The 6,590-nt window shown below is 35.2% G+C and overlaps 1 pseudogene; it reads left to right on the top strand.

Annotated features, from left to right (window-relative positions):
- Positions 1-5,757: 5,757 nt before the first annotated feature.
- Positions 5,758-5,862, top strand: LOC117704830 (U6atac minor spliceosomal RNA; annotated as a pseudogene).
- Positions 5,863-6,590: the final 728 nt, after the last annotated feature.

Genomic DNA, 6,590 nt, shown 5'->3' with positions numbered 1-6,590 from the left:
AGGTTCCTTTGGTGCATGAGCCCAGGATAGCACCTTCATCACACTTACCTTGGTCATGAGAATAGCTTCATCAAATCCATCACTCACTTTGGGTTTCTACCTTGGGTTGCGTTTTTGCCAAGTGTTCCAAACGGCAAATGTTTCTGAGGATGAAAATGAAATCTGACTCATCGTGAACGTGGGAACTCACTTACTAGAGTAGTGAAATGAGAGAGAAGATCATAATAGAATTTTGTCTCAGTAGTATGTCTGTGACTTTGTACTAGGTACTTAACTCACCCCATTCTTTTCATCTAACAATCTTTAAAAGAGCAAGTGTTGTGAGCATGTTGAAAGCACATCTTCCTTCAGGCCTGCTGGTATCTCTTAATGTCTGTGTGGAGGTCAAACGTTGCTGAAATAATGGTCAGTTGAGATTGATACCACAAAGTTTGATAGAGAAAACTGGATCATTGCCCAGAAAACTATCAATTTGTTTCTTTAATAGAGAGTGATAGCTAACAGGAATATATATAATATACACTATATATTTATATACTGTATATATGAGGATAGTGCTCATGTTAAATTAGATGTTTTTACAGTAAGTTTTATAATTTTTTTCTAAATATTTGTCTTTTGGGGGCACATATTAGTTTTTATTTATCTGTATTTAGTACCTAGTCAAAGTTATGTATAAGGGGAATGAGGTCATGTTGGTAAATTTGTTACTAATCTGTGGAGTGTTAGTCCATGGACATTTATACTTGCACATAAAATATTTTTATAAGTTAATAGTCAAAGAGAGGAGACTCTGTGATGCTTAATTTAGCCATCTATCCATCTATATACAGATGTCTTCATGTATTCACACATTTATATAGTCTAGAGGCACACACAAATAGAATATCATAGGTTCCTCTATAGCTATGTCTATATCTTCCATACACATATCCATATTGATAGACATATAAAAATGCCATATTTATATTCTACATTCTACATAAATACATACATATAGTGTATATATTTAGTTATCAGTTTGTATTTCTAGCTGATTCTCTTGTGAAAGTCATTTAAAGTGAATTAAGAAAATATTTAGCCAACCTTATGCTGGTTATGTCATAAGTGACCTTTGTGAAATAGAAAGTGATTGCCTCCAGCCTAGGATTGAGAAAGGTCAATGGGCAATTTAAAATTTAAAGCCAAGTATATTTTTTACAGCTTGCCCATGAAGAGGTGTTGTTTTTCTCTTTGTTGATAAGACTTATGTGAGTGTCTCTTGGCCTCTGTCAGGAACAATGGGGATAGTAATTTTTCATGATAACAGATCAAAGTAGAATAAAAATAATTGTGAGAAGCGTTAACAGCTACAGAGCGTGGTTAATTAATGTCATTTGTTCATCATTGTATCCCACGAGAAAGGCAGTTTTACACTTTCATTGCATCAAAGTAAATGGAGACATAGAGAGGGTAAATGATGTCACAGAGTCATTAAACATATTCTGTGGATCTGAGACAGGAACCTCAGTGTGATTGAAAGACTATTCTCCCTCTGCATTAGTCTGTGATCCAATAAATTGATAATGATAATAACTGTTCCTCATATATTTATAGGAGAAAACCTTTACAAAAAAGAGTTTCAAATGCAAGTATATGCTCAGATGGGTCCATTTTTCTTTCCTTTAGAAGCTGAGCTGAAAAGATCACTAACGAAGGGGACAATGTTATATCCAAAAAGATCATTTTATAACTGTATGAAACTTGAATATATATGAGAAGTAACAGCAGACATCAGAATGGCCTAGGTTCATTCTGTTGCACTGTCCTGTTCTGGGAAGAGATACAAGTTCATTGTTCATAGAGTCTCAGACACAATATATATTACAAAGCAATTTATGATGGTTGTATATTAGAGTTGCAAAGTTCGAATGAAAAGATACATTTTAAAATAACAAAAGAGGAAGAACAATCAAACTGGAGGTTATGGGAGGATTGTTAATTAAAGAGAAACTACCTCTCCATCCAGGGGCTTTCAGCATTGTTGTATACCCTAAAGTTACTTACAACAAACAGATGAAATAGTTAACTCTTAGCAAAGCTATGGCCTGTCACTCATCTGTCTTGGAAATAATGTAGTGAAAAACCATGTGTTTTAGTGGAGACATTTTTTGAGTAGAAGATACTGTGAGGAAAAACTGGGTAGCTTCAGGGCTTAAGGGACTCATGGGACAGCGTGCTGGTTTGAATAGGAATGGCTCTATGGAATTGATATAATTTGAATTCTTGGCCCATAGGGAGTGGCACTTTTAGGAGGTGTGGCCTTGTTGGAGTGGGTGTGGCTTTGGTGGAGGTTGTGTGTCATTAGAGGGTGGGCTTTGAGGTCTCAGAAACTAAAACCAGTTCATTTCTTGCTGCCTGCAGATAAAGATGTAGAACTGTCAGCTCCTTCTCCAGCACCATGTCTACCTTCAGGCTGCCATGCTTTAAATATTTTCCTTTATAAGAATTGTAATGGTCATGGTGTCTCTTCACAGCAATGAAACCCCAACTAAGATGGGAAACCCCAGTTAAGATGGACAGAAAGCAGAAAGGCACTTGGAATAAACTCCCATGATGGAGTTTCACAGTGTGTACAAGTGTCAGTGTGCTGGTGATGCTAGGATCTACTGGATTGCGTCATGTAGACCCACTTCTCGGCTGCATTAGTTTGATGGACACTGAATCTTCAGGATAAACTTTTTGCTTCCAGCCTCCTGCCTCTCTCCTCTCTGTAGCTAATTAAGGATCTTAACATCGTGGTGCCTTTCACAGCTTTTTATCAAAGTTAGACTTTCCTCTACATACTAACATTAAGTATTTGGTAAAATTATTCAACCTAGACAGTTTCTTATTAAGAATAATAGGTATTACAATTATTTTTGCTTGAATACAAAATGTTTCATGCTGAAAAGAGATTATCCCTGCTCAATAAGCATTATTATGAATAATGATGTGCTACCTGAAGGACAGAGTAGAATTCTTAGAAGGAAGAAACAGTTCTTCTGTTCCGTTTCATGGCTCTTTTGAAAAGATGTTTATTATTTTGATTAAAATATTGCAAAGTATGAAGAGTGACAAATTGGGTGATCATAGCTTCTGGAGGTAACTGCCATTAATATTTCTCATGCTTTTGATGTTTATTTAATAACTGGGTCATATATTTCTTTTCATACTTACTTTATATCTAGAAATGTATGGGTTTTCCAGATATTCAGTACTATGTGAAAACATTAATTTTTATATTTATTGTATATACAATTATTAATCAGATAAATTTCTACCCACATGTATGTTCTTATCTGTTGTTTATTTTATCCCATAAATAAAGTTGTGATGAAATCTTTGTGCTTTAGTTCTTTTAAAAGTTTTTAACTTCTACTAGTGTGCACTTGTGTACATATGTATGATGTGTGTGTATGCATGTGTGATACTCAGAGGACTATATTGAGATGTCACTTCTCTCCTTCCACTTTTATGTGGATTTTGCAGATTAAACTCAGGTTTGTAGGATAAGCACCTTAACTGACTGAGTCATTTTGCCAGCTCCTTGTATCTGTTTGCATACTTGTTTATCTAACTAAGTTTTATTTGATTTCTTTTATCAGTATTTTGTTGCTTCTAACATAAAACTTTTACATATACTTAGATCATATAAGCAAATTTATAGCTGAATCTTATCTTCAGTGCTATGGAAAATGATATTGCTTCTTAAAATGTAAACTTTAATATCCCTGTAAGCCTATAGAATTTAGTCTTAATACAGCAAAACCACTATATTTGGTCTACATTCTGAATCTCAGGGAATATATCTTGTGCCTTGTTTCTTCCTGTTTTCTATAGACTGCTCACATGGGTGAATGAATGTTCTGCTAACTAAGGAATTTGCTGCCTTGAAATAAATTTGTGAAAAACAGAGGTGAACAAGTTTTCACCTAAAGGACCTCTCAGAGACTTTACTATCTGAACATCTGCTGCAAGCCACCAACAAAGAAATCAGTTACTCAGTCTGTAGGGTCATGGAGCTTTATCATTTTGTGTGATTTCAATTTGGAAAGCATACATGTGATTTTACTTCTTTCATTATAGAATAGACATTTGTTATCATTGGCAATTCAGGAGTGTTGTATTGATTACTTTACCAAGATGAACACAAAAAAATCTGTTACAATAGCAAGTGCATCTTGAAGTCTCTGTTTCTTTCACTCATGTTGGAGTATGTGTAGGTGATGTTCTTGGTGGTTCTTTTCCAAACTATACTGAGAGCAAAGACTGCTTCCAAAATTGAACCTCACTAGCTATAAATTATCTACCTCCTTCCTTCCTTCCCTCCCTCCTTCCCTCTCCCTTAAAGAAATGTAGCCACCTGAATGAGGTTGAATGTGAAGATAATGTAATCCCCCTTAATATTTATTTCTATGTTCAGTTAATGAATGCCACTTATCCTCCTGAGACTGAGAATATTAAAAAAAATCTTACACATATTTGATGATGAATAACAGAGTTTACTCTCCATTTTTTTTAAAAAAAATGGGTTTTCAATTTTATTGCACGCCTATTTAGAAAGCTATTATGATGGTAAAATTTTATTATTTTAATGCAATGATCTTATTTTAAAAATATCCCAAAACTAAACTCTCTGTAGTCAGCAAATACCCCTGCTGGGATGAGAGCTAGTTACTTTTAAGTGTCTTTGATTAGATTTGTTAGCGTTTGAACCTAGGGTTTTATATTTATATTAGGAAAGGAGAGTGATACTCATTACTTAGTTTTTTTTACAACCTGCTCAGACTGTGTGATGTTACTTGTAAGTCTGTTTTCAGGACTGACCATTCGAGGTTGGATGGACAACCAATTGCTGTGCTCTTGCATGAGAAGTCTATTTCTTCCATGTTCAGCTTTTTCTAATGTTAACTTTCCGAAATCTAAGCAGCATTATGAAAACCAGCCTTGACTCATTCAAGGTAAGAACATTTCTATCACTACCAACATCTGCTTATCTACTACTTCAGAGTAGGTCATCGACCATTCTCTTGATTATACTTTATTTGAGACTGCTTTGTGTTCCCCTGTATTTCTGAAGAATGTGCTCCCTGGATAGAACATTCTTAGTTGACAGGTTCACTTTTTGATTTTCACAGTTTGAGAAATATGACACTTTTCTTTGGCCCAAGGGTTTTGATAAGGAATTCATTGTCATTCAGATAGATTTTCCTGCCCAGGAAGCTACTTTATCTATTTTACTAGTTTTATAAATTCCTTTGTCTTTGGTTTCATAAGTTTGATGATAGCAGGCTTATTGTGGTTTATCGCTGTTTATCAAGTTTGGGCTTTGCTGGATTCTTAGATATTTAGGCTTCTGTCTATTGCAAACTTTGAGAACTTTTTTTTTTTTTTTTTTGGTATTATGTCTTTGCAGTTGTCAGTTTCTTTAGTTATAAGTCTGAGATGTATGAAGCATAGAGCACAGGGAACTCACTGTCATGCTAAGCATAGTTCAGGCTGTCTTCTGCTTTCTAATTTGTGGAGTGTTTTCATTTTTATCTGATATATAATATACCGGGTTGTTAAAAGTTATTAATAAGAAATAGGAAACTTTCTATTCCATCTTCCCTGAAGCTACATTTGTATATAGTTTTTCTTAGTATATCTCTCAGCTATCTATAGTATATAGAATTACATGTTTTTTTTAAATGTGTTGAAATAATTTTCAGATGAATTAGCTGGCTGTTTTTTAATGTGTTGTATGAGAGGAAAGAAGGTTCATATTTCTCTTGACAAGGAAGTGCCCTTGGCTCTAATAGGATACATATGGTTAAGGCACCCACCCATCCACCCACTCCCACCTCCCCACCCTCAAATTCCCCCACACTGGGGCATCCAGCCTTCATGGGACCAAGGACCTGCTCTCCCACCTATGCCCAACAAGGCCATCCATCCTCCCCTACATATACAGCTGGAGCCTGATTTGTGTTTTTTGATTTTTATACTGACTATATCATTTTACACACATTGGTATAGTTTGAATCTAGACTACATCCTAAAGGCCCATGTGTTAAAGACTTGGTCATCACTTTGGTGCCATCGCAAGGTGGTAGAAACCTTTAAGAAGTGTGGCCTATTTGGAGGGTTTATATAATTGGAGGTATTCTCTTGCTATGGGTTGTGGGGCATGTGTCTTTTTCTCTTTTCTCTTCCTAGTCACCATAGAGCCTTGATCTTCAAGATGTTTCCAACTGCAACTGGACCAATTCATAATAGATGAAAACTTCCAAAACTCTGAGCAACTGTAAACTTGTTTTCTTTACAAAGTGATTTATCAGAGATTTTTTTAAAAAGATGTTTTATAGAAAGCTGGTTAACACACACACACACACACACACACACACACACACACGGGGGGGGGGAAGATACATAGATATATAGAGAGAGATGAGAGAGATTGATTTGATTCATGGACATGTATTTCTACACACATAAATATGTAATAAGCACAGATTTATGTAGAAACATATAATACAAGCATGCAAAGACACAGTCATTTATGTAGTTTGTGTACCTATGTGTTTAAG

The sequence above is a fragment of the Arvicanthis niloticus genome, chromosome 2 (genome assembly GCF_011762505.2).
Source record: "Arvicanthis niloticus isolate mArvNil1 chromosome 2, mArvNil1.pat.X, whole genome shotgun sequence".
NCBI classification, from domain to species: Eukaryota; Metazoa; Chordata; class Mammalia; order Rodentia; family Muridae; genus Arvicanthis; species Arvicanthis niloticus.
Note: the sequence above shows the minus strand (reverse complement) of the source record. Positions and strands in the feature narration are given on the sequence as shown.